The 22,205-nt window shown below is 36.6% G+C and overlaps 1 protein-coding gene across 2 annotated transcripts in view; it reads right to left on the bottom strand.

Moving 5' to 3' along the window:
- Positions 1 to 15,859, bottom strand: part of B3GALT1 (beta-1,3-galactosyltransferase 1) — a 576,174-nt gene extending 560,315 nt beyond the window's left edge. For both annotated transcript variants that reach the window (XM_063648259.1, XM_054477385.2), the window contains exon 1: positions 15,759 to 15,859. The gene's annotated coding sequence lies outside the window, so the exon portion shown is untranslated. The remainder of the gene's footprint in view (positions 1 to 15,758) is intronic.
- Between the last annotated feature and the right edge of the window lie 6,346 nt (positions 15,860 to 22,205).

The raw sequence follows: 22,205 nt of genomic DNA, 5'->3' as shown, positions 1-22,205 counted from the left end.
TTCAATTATGAGCTATGACAAGTCAATTTCTTGACATAAAACATTAATAGGGTTAATTTTTAAAAAAACAGAAAAGAACCCATTTGAGACTCATGGCACCTTGGATATTAAGCCAGGTATTACTGAATATGTTACATTTGCAACTGGTAAAGTTGCAGATTTCACTATGACAATGAATATGACTACAAACATCTAGGAAACAAGGGTCCAAGTATAATGCCCCAGTCCAAAAGGAGTTTATCACTGAGATTCTGAATACTGACATCATTGCTTTAGATATTTTTGGTTATTTTCAGGATTTTCTACAGATGAAAAAGATCAGCCATCAAGTTATTTGCCAGGCCACTGATGGCACTGTACAGTTTTACAGTTCTCATATCCTATCTGATTTAAAGAGAAGAATTAAGTACAAGATGTCATTTCCCATTGCCAACTAAAGAAAAGGGGAAAGAGCTAACAGAAAATGAGCCTTTTAAAAAAAAATCTTAGAAGAAATGTGCTGAACTCCTTACTCTTCACCTATACCCTTCAAAAAAAAAATTAGATAGTAGTAGCCAAATCTCTTCATTTCATTTTTCAACTGACTACATAGAAGGAATCTTATCGGAGGGATTTTCACATGGAATGTTAAAATATCAGTTACTTCATTTCTCAATTTTATATTGAAATGGAAAATAATAAAATAGCATAGTAAAGTATATGACAGAAGATATGAATAATACAGACAGAAATTATAGTCAATGTCTAAGAAAGATAGGGCAGTTTTTTCCCTTATTAGACTACCCTAGGCCTGCTCAGTTGACATCTTCTTTCTAGTAATAGATATCATTCTACTTCAAAAACTAATAAACAAAAGGAGTACATGTTTTGTTTAAGGTTCTGGTATTAAATTCTTGGCTCTATCAAAAACTCAGTTTTGAGCTTGTAAATATTATATAACCTATATGTTTTTCTCAGTCCCAACAGTTATAAAATAGAGATATTATTATAGTAACATCTACTGCCTAAGGTTTTATTAAGTATTCAATAATATAATGCCTATAAAAAGATTAACAATTCTATTTCTAACACACAGTAACATTCCAATAATTATTTTGTGTTACTAATATTACTCTCCATAAAATGCTTAATGGGATAGCAACTATTTTCCCATTTCCTAAATTAATATTTTAACTTTATTTTCAAGTTTTGTTATATCATAGTTACTCCTAATCATGGACTCAACATTGAACAATAAAAGCAATTTTAAATGAATATGTTTTTCTATCTTGGAAAGCTTTTGAAGGTCTTTTTAGTAACAAGACTCACAACTATTTTAACTATCAACTGGTATGAGTGGGGAATTTAGAGGAGTAGAGAGTGAAATCTCTGAAATTGAACAGGAAAAGAGAAGAGAAGATCTTGGAAGGGACATCCCCAAACGGTACAGCAGAAGAAAAAGAAAGAGGCTCAGCACTATATAAGCAAAACAGAATGGGTTCCTTAACATTTCATCTGTTAATATTTTCTGATGACAGTCCTGGCAAACCATGAACAGGGGCTGGGCAGAAGCAAGTCCTTTTGATAACCACCTCACCATTCATTGTCCACCATGACTGCAAAATGATTCCATCTACTTATTAGTGCACTCTTAGAAAATAACAACTTTATTATGGAGAAATCCAAAATCATTTCACTTGACAGGAAAAATAAGTACATAGAACTACAAAATGTTATGCTTCAGACATAAGATGACACTCATATTCTTGTTGTAGTCTCTCTGAAATTAACTATGAGCTTAATACTTTGAAGATAATGTGATAATCAACTGAGCAAAGAGAACAAGATAGACTATGATATAAAATGCATTTCAATAAAGAGAGATAATGTTACCACATTCATTCCCCAAAGAGACAGTGAAGAAACATATATACTTCACATTGTGTCTTCCTATTTCACTTCAAATTAACTCGTGTATAAAGGGAACTTTTCCACTATATGCTAGTTATTTGCTCTTTTTTTGAAGATATACCACTATCATGGGTAATCTTTTCTAGGATATATCAAATCTGTGGGGTAAATATAATATTTTTGCTATCTTATTAACTTTCCCTGAATTTATTTCAATGAACTATGCAGAATTTTAAAAAGATTAGTAGATGGTCCAATTGGGTAAGCTTTTACAAAATATGTTCATAATTGCCTTTTTTGTAACTAATTATTCTAAAAGAGAATACCAATTATAAGAGACACAGTATCTCTTTAAAATGTTTAAAAAGTAACCATGAGGCTTAGTGGGTTTAAGAAAGAGAAAGACCAGCATAAGGGCTTACTGAGCAGGGAAAAGAGTGTGAGATTAATTTGAGAAGTAGTCAGGAAGCTAGCTGAGAATGTTCAAAATGTCTGAATTTGTTCTTCTAAAAAAACAATATCATGAGAAATGAGACTGAAAGGAAGTTCCGTGATTAAGATGCACTTTGTTACATAGAAGAGAATGAAAGAACAGTTTTGAAGACAACATGCATTGTATTGCATGCAAACTCTGTGATAAAGTCACCTATATAAGGAGATGAAAAATCTCACACTACTGAATAGTGAGAAATAAGTTAAAACTATCAAAAACCATGACTAATATTCAGTGCAAAATATTAAAGTCAAAAGGGAAAATACAGTTGTGTTTTTTCATTTAAAAATTTTTTTAAGTTCTAAAATATTCTAGAAAACGACATAAAAATAAAGAGGAAATCTTCTGTATTTTCACCATTTTACAACATATTTATAATTTCAGTGTTCATATGTGTGTATTTTGCCTATTTAAAGTAGGACTTGTATATAATTTTGTACCATATTGCCTCCAAGAAACATTAAAGCATGTGCATTTTTATATTTTATTATAATCATTTTATATTTTATTATAAACACATATTTACTGTTAATGGTTGCATATTATTCTCAAATGTATGTGCTTATATAAGTCTACTGTTGGCCATTTGAGTTATTTCTGATTTTTTATTATACATAATACATTCATCAACATCTTCAAACATATGACCTTTTCCACATTTTGTACTATTTCCTTAGAATAGATTCCCAGAAGTAGTATTAATGGATTAGACAGTAAGAATTTTTTTATAATGATTTTCCCCACATACTGCCAAATTGTTTTCCAAAAAGGCTGTACCAATTTTAATTGCACCAAAGAGTATCTGAAAGCACCAGATTCACAGCATACTTGCCAACACAGAACATGATTATTTTTAACGCTGTTATTTAGTAGGTGAATAACTAGTCCTCATATTCTTCATATAATTTAGTCTAGTAGACCGCAGGATGGCAAAGGAGAAAATCTGAAATTAAGGAACAATTTAACAGAAATTCTTTATTCTAGTGGCTATCTGTGTGATCAAGATAGTTAAATAGATGCTGAAAGATCACCAAATGAGATTAGTTCACAATAAATGTGTACGCACACAAAGCATGCTAATAGATAAGCGCAAACCTGGGTAGGGGTCTCTAGACAAATGCCATGAAACCAGGTATTTGGTTCAGTCTTATTCAGCATTATTAATCACGCGACTGAAGACAAGGAAGGCAAGACAATCAAATGTGAAAATAAATACACATACATTTTCACAGTGAACAAGCACACATACATTTTAAATTAGCAACTCCACTTCTAGGTCCTTTAGTTTCTTGTACACATGTGAAATAATGTGCACAAGAGCTTTACAGCATTGGTTGTGTTAACCAAAATATCAGAAAAAATATTAATTGTTCATCAGGTGGGAACTGTCTCATAATAAATAAATTATGGTACTTTCAACAAAGGTAAAATCATGGAGTTGAGAAAATGAATGAGGAAGCTCTTGTAAACTTTGACAGTCTTCCAAGATTGCTGTGTTTAAAAATCAGGAAGCAAAATATATATATAATATATTAACAACTGTCTAAAAATTGGTGAGAAAATATTTAGTGTTTGTATGTGCATAGGCACAGTATCTAGAAAGATACTGTGATGGTTAATTTTATGTGCCAACTTGACTGGGCTAAAGGATACTTAGGTGGCTGGTAAAACATTTCTAGGTGTCTTCTGTGCAGACGGATGTGATGAGCATCTGAATCTGTAGACTCAGTAACAAAGATCATCTTCACTAACCTAGATGGGCATTATGCAATCCTTTGAGGGTGTGAATAGAACAAAATGTCAGAGGAAGGGCGAATTCGCTCTCAGCTTGAGGTGGGACAGCTATCTTCTCCTGTCCTTGGACACTGATGTTCTTAGATCTTGAGCTTTCAAACTCAACATAAATTTACACTATTGATTCCCCACATTCTCAGGCCTTCAGACTCAGACTGAATACTACCAGCTTTCCTAATTCTCCAGCTTGTTGATGGCAGATTATGAGAATTCTTGGTCCCCTAACCACATGAGCCAATTCTTAGAATCTCTCTCTCTTTCTCTCTGTCTCTGTCTCTCTCTCTCTCTCTCTTTTTCTCTGTATGCTCACATACACATACTTTAATGGTTCTGTTTCTCTAGAGAGCCCTGAATAACAGATTTTGGTGTCAAGAGTGGTTCTAGAGGAACAGAATTTTAAGGATAAGTTTTCTGAATTGGTTCTGGGATCTCTGGATTTAGCTCTCTAATCTGATTGGATTTATTGGTGCTAATTTAATGGCCTTATTTCCACTGGTAAAGAGAACACTCAGTATAATGATACATAAAATACTGCATTGGATACTTCCAATCAACCACTTGTAAGAAACAAAGGGCTAAGGGACTCTGTATATGATACTTTCAAATATTTTTGAAAACTAAGGGATATAATCATGTTGCTGGACAAAGTGGTGAGCCCTGGGATTTGAATTCCCAGCTCAAGTGCTGCATAAATGACTTAAGAGCTTATGAGTGTCCCATGAAGGAGAGCCTTATCTCCTCCATCTGCAGGGCTGAAATTGCTGAAAATCAAACACAGAACTTTATCCTGGGATTAGCTGAATTACAACACAAGTTCAATTTCTAGCCTTTCAGAGTATCTACTGGTAAAGTAAGGGTATTAATTGGGGAGGAATGGAATACTGTAAATTGGGATGGGAAGGTATGGAAGACCTTGATGAAGCTGGGGACAGTAAGCTTATAAATTCTGATGAGTCTTCTTTGTCAGGGAAAGAGGTCTCCCCAACCCAGTGAAAACATCCTTTCCGTCTCCAGTAGAAGCAGCCTCTCACTCCTATTGATAGCAACCTGCCAACCCGCAGTGGCATTGGCCTTTCCAGCTCAGTCTGAGGGGATAAACTCTGAATTGCTCATGGAAACAAAAATGACTTCCCCTGAAGTCATTATTATGAAAGATAATGCTCATTATCCTGAGGCTCCATCCCACTCCTGGTACCAAAATTTGTATTAGGGTTCTCCAGTTAAATGGAAGCAACAAGGTCTCTCTCTGTGTGTGTGTGTGTGTGTGTGTTTGTGTGTGTCTCTGTGTGTGTATGTGTGTGTGTTTCCAAGAGCAAGAGAAAACAGATGTCTCAACTCAAGCAGAAAGAGCTATTTGCCCTTCCTCTACCTTTCTGCTTCCTTCAGGATGATTCCCATTCATATTGATGAGGACAATCTTCTTTAGTTGGTCTAATGATTTAAATGCTAATCTCTTCCAGAGGTATTCTCCCAGACATACCCATAAAAAATGTTTTACCAGCTACCTAGGCAACTTAGACCAGTCAAGTTGACACATAAAGTTAACAATTACAAATACCACGAAACTAGTAGGAGTGGTTACCTATTTGAGGAATGAAAACTAAGTGTATGGGGAAGGATACGAGAGGGAGAATTTTTACTGTGTGTTTTTGGAACCAGTTGTATAATATATTATCTATTATAAAATTAAACACATAAATTTCACAAAAGGAAAAAATAACCACAAAGTTGGCCCTACCTTATATTCTGAAAAGAAACCAGCTGTCAGATTGTACATTCTCATGAACCAGAAGAAGGCAATGGCTACAAGGCAACCAATGATCAACCAATTTTCTTTTTCCTCTTTTATTCTTTTCCAATATTTTTATTATTCACTCAAATATAGTTCATGAGATTATCAAAATCACTCTGCACAGAGCTCAGTCAATATACCAAAGTGCTGCTCAAAAATATATTACAAGATAACATATTTATGCTTTTAGAAAAATTCCATTTATTTCTCTGCCCAAACCCTTTGTTCTTCTTTCAAAGTTATAATTTATGAGCTACAGATATGAGCCAAGAGAAAAAACATCAAAACTTTCCATGATATTTGTTTTCAGATTTATGTAAGGAAGCATGATTTTTAGCTTTATTATAATCATATTTAACAGAATCTTTAATCGTATTTAATAAATAACTGGGCTAGACTAGAATAGCTCACACTGTCTCAATTTAAGCTTGAGTTAATACAAATTAGGACAACTGATAACATACACGTATATACAAATACATGCAATTATTTTCATTCTTTTTTTAACCTGATATGACAATAAAAAATTTTATTTTAATTACAAAATGCAAATACATCTTAAGTTCAATTACATTAAGATGTGAAAAGCAAAGTCTAAAATTACCCCTGAAAAGTTACCAACTATGAAATTAGCCAGATATCACTGAATATATAGTAACAATACAGAAAACAGAAATTTGTACAATTTAGTCCTTTCCTTCCAAAATTAAGCATATCACTCCAATGTTTTGTTTCCAACAGCTGTCTGGAGCCCAAAGCCATTATCATTTCGCCCATTTTTACAGTTTGTTTTGGTATAGTTTTTTTAATGATTATTAAAGTAGTGCCTGTTCCCGGCAAAAACATTTTTATATACTTAAAAATGAAATCCCTATCATCCTACTATGCAAAAATAACAAATGTTAATATTTTATTTAACCCTTTTTATATATGTAAATCAAGAGTCCTTCATAGTAAATTTTGTATTCTGCTTTTTTCACTATTATTTCATCACCATTTTCCAATGTTATTATCAACATTTGAAAATCAATGATTTAATAGAGTATGCCACAATTTAATTATTCCCCTTTTGGTGGCCAAATAGTTTATTTCTACCATCACACTACTACAAATGTCTCTGATTAATTCCATGGAATTAATTCCTACAAGAGATATTACTGAAACAAAGAGTATTTTTAAGTTTCTTGATACACCCTGTGGATGTCTGTTGTTTTTACCTATTGAGGAGACATTTTTCCCTTCTGCTGGTAACAGTCCCTTGATCTTCCTTTGAATATGGTCTTGGCTAGGCACAGTGGCTCACACCTGTAATCCCAACACTTTTGGAGGCCCAGGTAGGTGGATCACTTGAGGTCAGGAGTTTGTCACTGGCCTGGCCAACATGGTGAAACCCATCTCTACTAAATAAAAAATTAGCCAGGTGTGGTGGCAGGTGCCTATAATTCCAGCTACTAGGGAGGCTGAGGCAGGAGAATCGCTTGAATCTGGGAGGCGGAGGTTGCAGTGAGCCAAGAGTATGCCATTGCACTCCAGCCTGGATGACAGAACAAGACTCCATCTCAATAAATAAACAAACAAACAAACAAACAAACAAACATAAAGAATGTGGTCTTAGTAGGACTGGTCATCAAAGTGCCCAATGATCCACTGACTAAGGCATGGTCATGAAACCAAAGCTAGTAAAGTCACACTTTCTATTCTAGGAATTTGAGCCTGAAGCACACAGAAACATGAACAGAAAAGTACTGATGCTGATTGAGCCCATCAGTGATGGTACCCAGAAAGGACTTCATCATTTCCTCTTATATTCTCTGCAGCCATTCTGTTTTCTCTCATTTTCTTTTGCTTCTATAAGCTTCAAAATACCTTCCTTTGTTGTGGATCTTATTCCTTAATTTAGTCATGATTGATTTCTATAGCATGCAGCTGAAGAATTCTGTAAACATCAATGAAGAATCTTACCAGAAGTTTAGGAGTACCTGTAGTCCACCTTGTTTTCATTGCCTTGATCAACCTTTAGATAGGATACTTATAATTTTTAGTAGCCAATGATAATGCTTACTGTGCCCAAATTATATTCAATGCACTCAGAATAAAATGATGAATATGAGCCTCTTTCTTCAAGAAGCTTTCAGTCCACTAAAGGAGATGAACATAAACTAGGAATTTCTATATTGAGAGAAGTCTTCTAATAGAAGGAGACACTGATGTTGAATGGACTTGTCTATTTTCTATTTACTTGTAATTATGGTATATTTAACTTAAAGTTGTTAACTTTTATAAGGTAAAATCTTTTCCCCATGATGTTTCTGTTTATAGAGTCTTTATTTGCTCTTAGCTTGTTTTAGAGTTTCTTTACTCTCCCTCCATCTGATATTTATTTTAGAATGCAGTGTGAGGTAGGGAGTTTACATTTTTCACAAATAACTTTTCAGTTTTCCCAGAACCATATATTAATCATTTTGTACTTCCCCACATATTTGTGATTACTTCATATTGTGCTTTATTTTTGCATATTTTAGAGTTTGCCTCTGAGGTCATTTATTCTCTTCTGCATGTTTGTCTGCATGTTAATCATTACTTGTAATACCTTTAAATACTTGAAAGTGCAACTTCCCTCAATGCGTTCTTTATGTTAAAATCCTTTGCTGTTATAACCTACTTGTTATTCTAGATGAACTTTAGAATATCTGTAAATTTTACAACAATCTCTTTGGAATTTAACTGTGATTGTCTGTATGTATATATGTGAATATACATATACATTTAGTATTACTCTTTTTCTCTACTTATTTACATTTATTAAAAATGTCCCTTAGGAAGCTTTTGAATTTTAATAGCTTCTGATTCTTGGCTTACAATGACATAAAATCAGGAGAAATTTTCAGGCAGCATTGAAATAATTCTTTATAACATTTAAAATACAAAGTTCAGCCGGCACAGTGGCTCATGCCTGTAATCCCAGCACTTTGGGAGGCTGAGGCAGGCAAATCACCTGAGGTCAGGAATTCAAGATGAGCTCGGCCAACATGGTGAAACCCCGTCTCTACTAAAAATACAAAAAAAATAGCCAGGCGTGGTGGCGGGCATCTGTAATCCCAGCTACTTGGGAGGCCAAGGCAGGAGAATTGCTTGAACCCGGGAGGAAGAGGTTGCAGTGAGCCGAGATCGCACCACTCACTGTACTCCAGCCTGGGCAATAAGAGCGAAACTCCATCTCAAAATAAATAAATAAATAAATAAATAAATAAAATATAAAGTTAAAAAATGTATATATGTTATAGAAATTCCATATATATATATAGTTTATAAATAATACATATATATGGAGAGAGAGACCAAGAGAGAAAGAAGGAACCAACAGAGGCAAAAAATGACTATTTTTAGCTGCCTTCAATAATTTCAGGATCTGCCTATTTTGTATTTTAGTCAGCTGAAGATTATCTTTTATTTCTTTGCATAAAGGAAATTAGGCCAAAATAATGACTAAAATAATTTTATCAATGCAATCTATTATTTGCTAGTTGTTGCTTATTTTAAAATACAGTACCTCTCCTGTTTATAATTAGCTGTGTTCACTCAAGAGAAATCAACATGCATTACTCATATTTTTCATCTAACTCCTCAAAAATTGGAATTCAAGCAATCAGTGATGCTATCACTATTTTATAAAAATAAAAACTAAAGTAGTGATGAACTGACACATACTCACTAGCCCTATGACTGGCATAGACAGACACAGAATTGAGGAGGCCTAACTATTAGTTCATATGCCCTATTCACAAAGCCACGGTGCATTTATGAACATTTAGTATAATTCCTCTTGTCTAGTAGTATCTAAATTTACAACTAATTGTTTGCAAACAACCTCTACCTCTGGCAGTTGTTTTTGCCTGGGTGCTAGGGTCCTAGAAAAGTTACCCACATGACTTACTGTTCAGTGAGGAATTGATTCAGCCCTGATGTCATCTACATGTGTCTAGGAAACATCTCAAAGCCAAAGACTAAACAAAATGCTAAGTAGAATTACTCACAACTAAGCGCAGTATATCAGTTATAAACCATCTCTTCTGTTTCAAATTAGTATTTTAGGAGAATGATATGTCTCTTCAAACCCCTGTGGTAGGTGTTTTCTGAGAGAATCTAGCAATAGGTTTGTTTTTTTCTTTTCTTTGAGAACCAAGAAAGAGGTTTTTAATTGTCTAAAATTCTCTCATTATCCATGCAAGTTACCCCTCTCTACCTAGTTTGTTTTTCTGTTGTTGTTCTTTTTTTTAAAAAAAAAAAAAAAAGCAGTAGCTTTTAAATTTTCTTAAGCATTTTTTTCTTATTCTAGAACATTCAAGAAAAACAGTAACAAAAAACTGCACACACTTTTGGTATTTTCTGGAGTCCCTGAAGTTCACCTGTCAATCACACTGAAGTCCAAAGTGATTGACCTTGGGAAATAAAAGGTCCTGTAAGACGAGGGAAATAAGAAATCCTATTTTAGCAATTCTATTCTATCCATTATATTCTATAAACTAAATTCTATAGAGTCTATAAATATATGTATATAGAGTATATACATCTGTATGCTATAGACACAAAGAATGAAGTAAATACAAATATTTTACTTGAAAAGTTACCTCCAGCCTTATAAATCCTAGATGACATCTCTAAATGTATCCCAATTTCTCATTTTCTTGGTCCCAACATAATATTAATACAACGTAATAGTATGTCAGATATTAAAATAATAACATGCACAAACTAGTAGATGCAGTCATTTCTTCTATTATTTATTTTACAAAATGTAGAACTGTTTAATGAGCAACTGGCAAAGTGTTAACTTATATACTTCATTGTTAACAAATAGTGTTTCTAGATCTTCTACTTCAAATGAACTGGCAATAAATATCAACTTCCTGGAGTAAAGTTCCTCCTTACACATAGAGGAAGTTGCAGAATCACCTGGGTTCTTCCCAGCTCTAAATACCTGATTTCTGCTTAGCTCTCATTAAGTTTCATAATCAGCTGGAGTGTGCTAGATATGGTAACCATTTGTTGGTTTACTTGTGGTTTAAAAACATTGTTTTCCTAAAGTTTTGCATTTAGGCAGAAAGAACAACAACTAGGGCAAAAAAGATAAAGGCTTAAATGAGTGCTGAATTCATTCTTTAATCTGGAGAAATAAAATATTGAGTTGACAATATCAGAAAGTCTTTCTCCATCTCCTAAAACTGGGGTGGGTAGCAGCAATCTTGAAGGCTTTTCTTGAGTGATGTACCCTGCACTATTGTCCTGTAATCATACAACCTGTGAATAAGTTGGCACTAATTCATTATGTGCTATAGCTTCTTCGGAGTATAATTTCAGCTTCTGTCTAACATGAAAATATTGTTCGCAAACCGGTTTTTGAAAGTCAAGCTAGGTTCCATTCTTCATATGAGGATAAGTAAATAATTCTGAGATGTAAGCTAAAGACCCCAAAGAAAGTAATGAAATAGAAGCACAGAAAGCGAAACTGGAATCATAATTGTACAGTTTTTTTGCAAAAAAGAATAGAACCTAGGATCTAGGTAAAATTTAGCAAAGTTTGATCTGTAATTGGACTGACTGCATACGCAAATCTATTTTTAATTAAAGACAAGCTTACTTGAAAATGGTTGTTTCAGCGTTTCTTACTAGATGATCAGATCATGAGTCTTTTTATTTTGATGCATAAACTTTAAGGAAACTTTGACCTCAAAACCTAGTTGTTTTTTTTTTAATCAGTTTTTACAGAGGTACATAAATGTGATACCTTCAACATGGAAGAGAAAGAAGAATTCTCATTACAAACATGCTTTTGAATCTTTCCTAACTACTAAAATTCACTCATCCCTTTTGAATGAAGTTCTGTAGATTTGACTTTGCACAGTCATAAATACTGTTATTTTGTTTAAATGTTGTTAATTTGGAACCATTACGTTAAAAGATAATGTTGTCCTCTAGTTCCTCTGAAAAATATTATAATTTGATTTTAAAGATATTTTAAAGGACAGATATCGTATCATGTTATTGCTGAATAATCATCTTTAGCTCTCTCTTTTTTGCCTTTAACCCTCACATATTACACAGTGTTACTGTTCTCATACATAGCTTCAGGATCAATATGTATTATTTTTCCATTCTTACATTAATTTTGGTAGGTATATATGAGTGGGGATGTATAAGTTCAAGAGAAAATGAGATGGAAAGAGATTGGTCCATGAGATGTAGAACTTAGAATAAATAGGTTGGTGGGAGATAAATATTCCATATAAGTTATCACTATATTTTTATGATCTATTGCACCCCAATAGAATATAAACCGCAAAGGGTGGGGATCTTTGTGTGATTTACTCATACAAGTATTCATTGAATTCATACAACAGTGTATGTATTCATTCACACAGTCAAAGCAAACAGAACAGTATTTTGCACATAGTAGGAACACAGTAGAATTTGTTAAATGTTATTTGAATAAACCAGCATCATAATAATAGATTACTAAAGAGAACGAGAATATTCCTTTATGACGCACATTCATCATTCAGAATAGATTAGTCAATTTGTTTCAAATGCAGCATGGCGAAATTCCTTCTGAGAACCTTTCTAGTATGCATGTGTTTTTGTGTGGTGAGACAGAGAAAGAAAGAGACAGACAGAAAGAGACAAAGAAAAAATGAGAAGGAACTTCTGATTTACTAACCAGTTGAAGTTTTTAATTCCCCTAACATTGTTTAGAAAAAGAATGATTTAACTACTAATTAAAACAAATCGCTATAAACCTCGCCTTCTTATCCATTCACGTACAAACACTAATCGTGACTATCTGACAAATTAAATAAGTTGTATTTCATAAAATAATTGTATCTATTAGCATTGCTATTCATATTGATGTGATCTTCTTAGAAAAGTTATCCGATGAGTATTAAAATTAAAATCTTGTACAAGTCAAAAAGTGAATTTAGTGGCCTAGGGTCTTCACAAGTTGACATTACTTGTATTACTAAAATTCACCTAGAATATATGGCAGTCTAAGCTCATGGGCTGCCCTGAAGCAAAACAAGTTAAAGCTTAAGTACATTCGCAGAAATGGTACAATTTGAATTGCTAGTATAAACTAAGTGGCTGGCACTACCCATTAGCTCCCAAAAGCCTGTGCCCACCCACAACCCCAACTCTGCATCATTTATGTTTATGCTTAAACATATTTCCTGTGGCTTTATCCTAATATTTATGACCATTGACACAATTTTCTGTACTTGATTATATTTGTCCTACTCGTTTTAAAATTATCTAAAAAAAGATTTTTTCCAAGTAAAAGTTCCATACACACACACACACACACACGTACACACACAACCTTAAAATGAGCACAAAGGCTCTTAATTCCATTTTAAGACTTGTGGCTTACTCCAATACATAATGCAGTGGATATACAAAAGTTACTTGATGTCAAGGTGAAAAAGCACTTTCTTAGCCAAGTCGTTAAAATTTTCCTTAGAAGTTCCATTTTTAGTATTGGCTGTTACTGATAGCTTAGTTTTAATTTAAGTTTATTTTAAAATTGTTAATTAATAAGTATAACACACTTTAATCCTATTTCCGCCATATTAACCTATGAGGAAAACAAAAAGTTTTACCAGCCCATAGTATTGCACAAAAGAAACACAAAACTAAAATAAACTGCTTAGCCTGTTTTAATAACCTTAACAAAGTCCTGAAGGTTTCAATAACTACAATATTGCAATATTAATCACCTGGAAGCAGGTAAATTTTGTATAGAAACAACCACCACAAACTATATACTTTCTTTAATCCTATCAGAAAACCACTTTTAAGCCAGACATGATGAATGCTAAGAAGAAAATACTTAGCACCAATTTTTTACTAGTCCAAATGCAGTATGTGTGACTAAAATCATAACAAAAAATCCATTCACAGCACAACAATTAAGTGATGAAAACCATGAGACCATCCTTGGACCCAAAACTAACAACACTACTAGTTTATCCTAAGTTATTCATCTGCTTTAAAATAACTTAGTTATTAAATTGGGAGAAAATAGAATCTTTACAATGAAAAATAACTATCGAAAAATGCCTGACATTTTTGGACAGCTCCCTCCTGATTTTTCTATAGCATTTCTATTACGTGCCTTACTTTCATTTTCTCTGGTTTACCAAATCAGAAATGAGCCCAATCAAAGTAGTTTCTGCGGTTTGGTTTTGGGTATTTTTGTTGTGTTGTGATTTGTTTTGTTTTGGGACAAAAGATCCCTCTAGTGAAAGAGATTACGGAGCTACATAACAAGAAAAATGCTGTCCCCAGTTCAAGATCCGCCTCCCTGTATTGAGCCAATTTTTGTTTTGCCAAAGCTGGCAGGCAGGGAGCTGATGTTCCACCTCCATTCCCTGCTGCAACCCCAACGCCAGTCAAGGACCGGAGCCTCGCCCCATCTGAGACAGTGGGGAGAGCTCCTTAGTATTGAGGTATTTCAAGAACTTTCCTAAGCAGATACTCCCACGGAGACAAGGAGCCACATAGAAAACAATCGCCAAGAGTAAGTTTGTGCGTCCTGAACAGGGATGGAGAAGCCACTGCACTGAACTACGGAGATTCGGATTTGGCCCAGTGGCACCATCCATTTGCAGCAGCGCACAGAATTCGCCTTCTGCGGAAGGCTTTGCAGCACGGGTGGAACTCTCAACAGCTTTATCAAATAAGATAATCTAATATGAAACAAAAACGCTCTGGAGGCACCTGGGTACCCTAACCTGGTTACTCTGCGTGGTTAACGTGCCCTAGGTCTGATGGCCCAGACCCCAGCGGGCCTGAACTTTGTCGGGAAGGCGGAGCCGCCAGGCATTTGGCAGCTGCCAGGGGCGCACCAGGCCCGGTCTCAATCTGGGAGGTCACGCGGGCCAAGGCGGCCTGGGGAGGCAGTGGCCCCACCTGGACGCCGGGCCGTCGGGCGTCCGAGCCCCGCTCCGCCTCCATCGAGCTGTCCCGCTGCGCCCTACGCCGCCACCAGGCAGGAGGAGCCGCTGCTAGTACCTCAGAGTGGGACTCTCCATCCTCAAGTCTGCGCTCCAGAAAAGTGTAGCAAGCCTCCCACGCGGGGCTTCAGACACCTAAAAGTCGCCACTCCCCCAAGAGTAACCTCTACCCCCACCCCCAACTTCTCTTTCCTCCTTTTCTTCAGCAATGTGGACCAACAGTTACTTTTCCCTCTCCTCCCTTCCCCTCCGAAGTCCCCGGGGCAAAGTGGGACTTTGGGGAGCCTCGGGGAACGCGCCTCTCCCCTGGCGCGCCAGGTCCACAGCTCCTTTTAATCACCGCAATAAAGTTCAATTTGCTCGGCTCTTTACGAGCCACGGTGGACTTTCCCGTGCGCTCCGTGCGTTCTCCCTCCCGCCGAGCCAACAGCATCCTACTCACTCCAGCCCAGGTTGGGTCCTTGAAGGACGTCGGGCGACGCAGAGGGGACCCACTGTTCTCGCTGCAAAGTGCCCCAAGCCGCGCGCGCGCGCACACACGCATCCACATCCACACTCACACAATGCCATCCCCGCGCTGTCAAAGTCTGTCAGCGCGGAAGGGAGAACGCACCAGCTGGAGCCGCACGGGCACAGGCAGTAGCCTAGCCCAGCGTCGGGACACGCAGTCCGGGTCCCAACACCTTCGTCGGGATGCCCCGGCCACCACGCGCCTCCTAACCCCCAAAGACCACGCCAGCCGTCCCAGGGGCCTCGCGGGCGCTGCCGGACGGGACCTTACCCGCGGGGCGCGTGGTCTCTGGCCGCTGTGCTGGCGCGCGGGCCACAGGGACGCTGCAGCCAGGGTCCCGAAGATGCTGCTGCTCCGCTGCCGCTGCCCCGATCCCCGGCGCCAGCATCACTTCTCTGCCGCCCCCGCCTCCTAGTGCTCCGCTCTCTCGGCCGCCCCTCCCCGGCGGCCGCCTGCAAGACCGGCAGCGCCGGCGGCGCGGCGGGGTGGGCAGCAGCGGAGGCGGCGGCGGCGCCCGCGCGAGCTCGCCCAGCTGCAGTAGCCGAGCAGCCGCGGCGGCAGCCGGAGCACCCGAGCCCGGCTGCGCTTCCCCGGCGATGGCTCTGGCCTCGGCGACTGACAACGCCCGGCAGCCAATCGCTGCCTCGCCCCGCGCGGCGGGGGGAGACCAATCAGAGCGGAAGGCCCAAGGTTTTCCTCCGCCTTTGCTCAGCGGGCTTGTTTCCGGGAGAGGCAGCGACGCTGCTGGGGTTTGGGATGGGGGAGGCGCGGGAGGGGCGCAGGATGGGGGACTCGTGGCCCCGGAGCCTTAGGTGAGGAGGGAAAGCCGGGCCCGCAGGGGTTGGCCTGGGGAGCTTTCTGAGCGCCAGGAGCCCGCGGCTTGGCAGGAAAGGGCGCCGCGGGGTGAGTCTGTCCCCAGAGCCTCGTCCCTGCGGTTCAGCGTCTTGGCATCGCTGGGTCGAGAGGGGAGCGGGGAGGGGTCGCGGGACCCGAGTACTAACGGCGCGGCTGGAGAGCGAATCCCAGGAGGTGGTCGCCGCCTTGAAGGAATCACGCGAACAGTCACCAGACAGCGCCCCCGTCCTTCTCCCTTTGGCAGCTGAAAAGAGTACTACTTCTTAGGCTTCGAACCACTCCTCATAGTAATCAGCCACGAAGTGTCCAAGTGTCCCCAGCTAGCAAAGACGCACACGTAGAAATGTCGGAGTTGTAGGCAGAGTGGACCTTCCCTGTCTTCCCTCCAAATAAACGCCCCTCACCTCACCACCCCAGACGCAACAAACAAACAAACAAACAAAAAACCTTGAGAATGGGGAAAGATAATTTAAGCAGCCAACCTAATTGGTTTGCTTCCTTTTTCCCTTTTTCTTTGGATAATCAAGTCTGAATGTTCTAATAGTTTTTTTAATGTGTGTGTTTGACTCAAACACTAGCGAAGTAATGTTATTTAGCAATAAAAGAAAAAGAAAACAAAAGCCACAAAATGTTTTTCTGCACCACTCTCCCCTAAATTGTAATGATCTTCCCTTATGGAACATTTTCAGTTTCTTTAGTGCAAATATGTCTGAATGGCTCAGAGTTCTACCAATAAGTTTATATTATAATGTTCTAGTAAAAAAAGTTGTACATGAAGGTTTTAATAAGCTTGGGACCTTCCCAAAGTGACCCTCTCTGATAAATAGTCATACCCACCTCACAACGTTGTTGTGAGGGTCAAAAATCAAGTGTGTATATCAGCTACATAGTTGACAAATTGCTGGAATTCAATGTGTCTTAGCTATGATGCTGCAGCTCTTCTTGCTAATTGAATTTTTAAGTGATCCTTTTTGTTTGCAATAATAATCACCCTTTTCTTCACTTACCTTACTCTTTAAAAACTCCATATATCCTGTGATCACCAAAACAAACCCTGTCTAAATTTTATTAGCATTATGAGGAAAATTTGATTGCAAAATAGATGTGTATTGCCATCTTTTAGTACTATAGAAAGTATGTGCATATCATCACTGTTTTTTCCAATTCTCTTATGCCTTCCTCCCCTTCAGTAATTTGACCAAGGTAGTTTGGGAGCCAGATGATCTCTTCTTAAAAGAACTGGCTGTGCTAATAGATAAGTTCATTTTTTTTAAGGCTAAAAACAGGGAATATGGATCACACCACACTAGATGTTTAATCTAGAGAGGGGTTTTTGTTGTTGTTTTTAGAAATTGTATATGTAGTTCTTTATTATTGTGCAATGACATAAAATCAGCACCCTAATTGACTATATGAGATAATAAAGGGGAAAAATGAATCATAAAGGAATAAAAGAGTGAAGTTGAAATCTGGGAGAGAAAGAAAAATATATTTATTCAAAAATATATTCATGGGGAGGAGCTGATATTTGCAAAATGTGGAAATCTTAAAACTTAAATCTCAAAATCAGAAAATTAAAATGCAATGACAATTTAGAAATATGCCTGATAAAAGGTAAGTTTTGAATGATTTTCCAGTAAAAGCTAATTTTGACTTTAGAATGTTGTAAGCTATGTGGAAACTTGCAGAAATGTGCTTGCACAAGTATCGATGTGATTTTTCTAACCATTCTCCCATGCCCTGCCAATTATGCTATTTTCCAGTATTTTATATCATCTTTCCACGTTATTCAATATTTTGCAACAGTTATCCTTGAAAATACATGGGTCCTATGTACCATGTTTTTAGAGATTAAGACAAATGACTATCCTACAGAAGCAAAAAAGCTAAAGAAAATCAACAGTCTGCATACAGATATAACACTAATATCTCATATCACTATTGCTACCATATCACTAATGCGGTATAAGCAGCTCTGAGGAAAAAAAACTTCATAATTAACAACGTACTAATGGTGAAAACCATGAAATATTTAAAATCGGTGAAGATGAAAAACCAAGACAAAATTTTTAAAGTATCTGAAAAGATTGCATGTTAAGTAGGTTTTCATGCATTATTATGAATTTCATGGGATGTATTGGACAGAAAGTCCAGTGTTACTTAATTATATGTTTAATAAGATAATTTAATTTAATAACTTTTTTTTGGCCTACGGATATGTCTGTTTTTCTCCTTGTGCAATGAGAGAATTCATTCCACTTCTTAATAGAGAAAGAAATTGGCTTGGTCAGTACCAGCAATAATGGGCAATAGTGATTGACCTAATCCTGAAAGTATATAAAATAACTTCATATTAATTGATGTAGAAAATCTATATTTATTAGGAATAAATACTGAATACTTCATTGGGATCCATTATGACAAAAGTTACATCTAGCAGGCAGAAAACTAAATAAGAAGTGAGAAAAATTGGTCTAGTTCCAGCTCTGGTTGTGTCTAGGTGAGTAATCACAGGTCAGTCACTTAAACTTTCCCAGTATTCCTTATCTGTAAAGTAGAGATTAAAAACAAAATAAAACCTATAGCTGCCTTTCTTAGAGATGAGGATTAACTTATAATTGAAACTGCAAGCCACAATGGACTCTTGCAGAAAAGCCCTTCTAAAAAGGTGAAGAACTGGAATTTAATGATAAATACTACCCTCTCTCAAATGTGAATTAGTTTAATTCTTGCAATAGCACTGTTCATTATGGATATGTAATATCTGTTTCTAAAGATGAACATATTGTTTCAAAGAGTTCCTTTACCAGTTTTAGGATAAATTGACTATCAGTTACACTTTATTTGTTGATGTTGCCTAGCTTAGAATGTTTTTCCTTTAGTTCCTTCACTATGCCACTTCCAATATTATTAAAATATGCAAGTTTAATGGTTGGCATCTTAATTTAAATGAAGGGCAGACTTTTATGTTTTATTATTGGATGTAAATTACACCTGAAATAAAACCTGTTTCCCTAAATGATATAACTTGTTAGGTAATTTCAAATACAGAACACCTCAATTATCATATTTAAAAACTATAAAACATCTATAAAATAAATATTTGTGCTCATATTAAAAGATTGCTACATTAGGTTTTCTTTGCATTGAAAGATTGAAGCAAAATCAAAACAAGACAAGAATGAAAACTAACAGAATAGATTAGATTCTACCGAGTTAATCATAACTAGCATTTTTTAAAATATTCTTCATACCAGGACCTGTGTGTACACACACATCACACACACACACACAAATATAAGTAAAAGACGAAAATCATTCATCAAAATTTTGTAGGAAACAGGACTCCAAACAGGCAAGTGTTCAAATTCCTAGCCCTGTACTCTTACCACCACAACATACTCTTTGCTACTGAGATTTGAGAGTTATCAATAAAGAGGAAATCATTGAAACTAAGATAATGTAAAATATTTCAAAGGACAGAGTATAGCAAGGCAACAAGACTAGAAGATCATTTATAATTAAGAAAAAGTAAGGATAGTGTTTATTTTGGAGCGGGGGCGAAATTTGATCTGAAAATCAACTCTTGACTGTAAGTATTGACAAGAGATGGTGAGAATGGGTGAGAAGATCTTCGGTTTCCTTTAAGAAGAATTGTGGTAGGGTGATTAGGGTGACAACCATTTGATCTACGCAGAATGGGGAAAGGATAATTCAAGTGGGATATTTACATTAGAAAAGAGTTATGTTTCTTTACATTCAATATTTTAAAATGGAGGTAGAGTCATGATTTATGCAGAAGGCTGTATAAAAAACTTGAATTGACATAGTTTCATAAAGTCGTAAATTATTGACAGTCTTTATTACTGTTATGTTTAAAACAAAAGCATGTTTAAAGATATGCAATCCTTCATTTGAGTGTTTGTTTATAATGTTATAGAAATCAAGTCATTACCAAAATTGCAGAAAAGATACCTCTTTACCTCATTAGATTCCATTTTCAATTTTTATAATTTAGAATTTGGTCATTTGCTTGAGTAAGAGAATCCAACGTCTATTAATAATGAATTTTTTTTTCTTTAAGCTGTGATTACTTAAGAGCAGCTGCATATGACATTGGTGCAGCATGACATGGAAAAGTAGAAGGAAGGCATGTGCTTGTGTGTGTGTTTGTGTGTGTCGGGGAAGGGGGAGTAAGGAAGAAGTGAGAGGCAAGAAGGAGTAAGGAAGGCGAAAAGGAGCAGAGTTTTCAAGTTATTTGTAAAGCATTCTCTATGGCTTCGTTAGTCAATACTAGGTTCTGAAGCCACTTAAAGCATAGGACACTATAAAATTAATTTTAAAAAATTAATGACTCCTGTATTACCATAACAGAATGCTATTTAAGTGTCTAGCATAGTGATAAGAGCTCAATAAATGTTTGGTCAAGGAAAAATGAATGTATAAATGTTACGTGGGGTTTTGTGGGGAAGAGCAGGGAGAAATGATGCTAAAAGTTGAAACCAAACTATAATATTTAACATGAATTTTTGCAATTATGACTATTTTAACTTTACGTAAGTTAAATTCTAACAGTAATTTTATTTTCTGTGGTATCCCAGGATTGTTGTCCAGATTACACAGGCAAGTGCGTTCTTCCCTTAGACTGAATCTTCGCTTTCTTTTAGCATCCCAGACCCTCACTCAGTCTGGCTTTTAACACATTCTCCAGGTGTTTTAGGGTGATTAGGAAGTGAGCCTAGAGAATAATCCTACTTGCCTCGGGAGAAAACTGCTAATAAAAGGTCAAAGCTGAGTTCTTAGGGACTGGAGCTATGTAATAGCATGACTCATCATTAGCTTTTACTGATGCCAAGTCATGCAAGTCTGTGAAGTTCGTACAGAAAGAGAAATGTGGATCAATAGGACTTTATGCTACCATGCAGCTTGATAATTACTTTCTAGAAATTAAGTTTGCCAAGCTTTTTTTTCTTAAAAAAATATTATCTGCTCTGAAAGTCTGCCTTAGTCTTTGTACCGTGTGGAAGATAAACCTATAGTGTTTTCCTTTAGCAATTTCTTTTTTTGTTGTCATATTATTATGGAGGTTAGCTGCATGCATATTTTATATTCAGTAACCTTTGGTGTCTATTTAACAGTGGATCATATTTCATAACAGGATTGATATTTTAAATCCACTTCTCTAAATGTCTATAACATCAAGTCGCCAAGAATATTTCAATACCTGTGATGTAGTCGGTTAGTACTGGCTGTTGACCTGGTGATGCTAGGGGGACATAGGCTATGTTGTTTAGTTGGTAAGTGAAGCATGCAAATCCATTGTTGCTTCTGTTTTATTGCCTGCTGGCTACGCAGAGACCCAGTGAGCACCATAGAACACTTTCACATTCACAAGGAAAAATATAACAGACTTGCACATCTCCCTGTTGAAGTCCTTAAAGTAAAATGCTCAAAAAATATTTTATATACTTGCTATGTCAAGAATTTTTGACCCCTTAAATCAGAAAGTTGACAGCATGTTTATGAGCTTAATACCATATAATGTACCAGTTGTATTGCATGTAGACTCAAACATGCCTAATTGCCTTTATCTGTTAACAGAAAGGATTTTTAGCAGTTATTAGAAAAAGTGGATATGTTTTTTTAATGGTAGAAAAAATTAATCTCCTTAATATTCATTTAATTATAAAGTGAAAATAGTTTCACACTTCACAATTTTTAAAAAATCTAGATTATGTGAACATTAAAGATCTTACAGTCCACTTCTTTATGTCCAAGTTTTGCAATCCTTTCTGAAATTACTTACAATTCTGTTCCTTTATAGATTATTCTTATCTCCCAAGAGATGTGAATTCTTAATAA

This window comes from Pongo pygmaeus, chromosome 11 (assembly GCF_028885625.2).
Source record: "Pongo pygmaeus isolate AG05252 chromosome 11, NHGRI_mPonPyg2-v2.0_pri, whole genome shotgun sequence".
NCBI lineage: Eukaryota > Metazoa > Chordata > Mammalia > Primates > Hominidae > Pongo > Pongo pygmaeus.
Note: the sequence above shows the minus strand (reverse complement) of the source record. Positions and strands in the feature narration are given on the sequence as shown.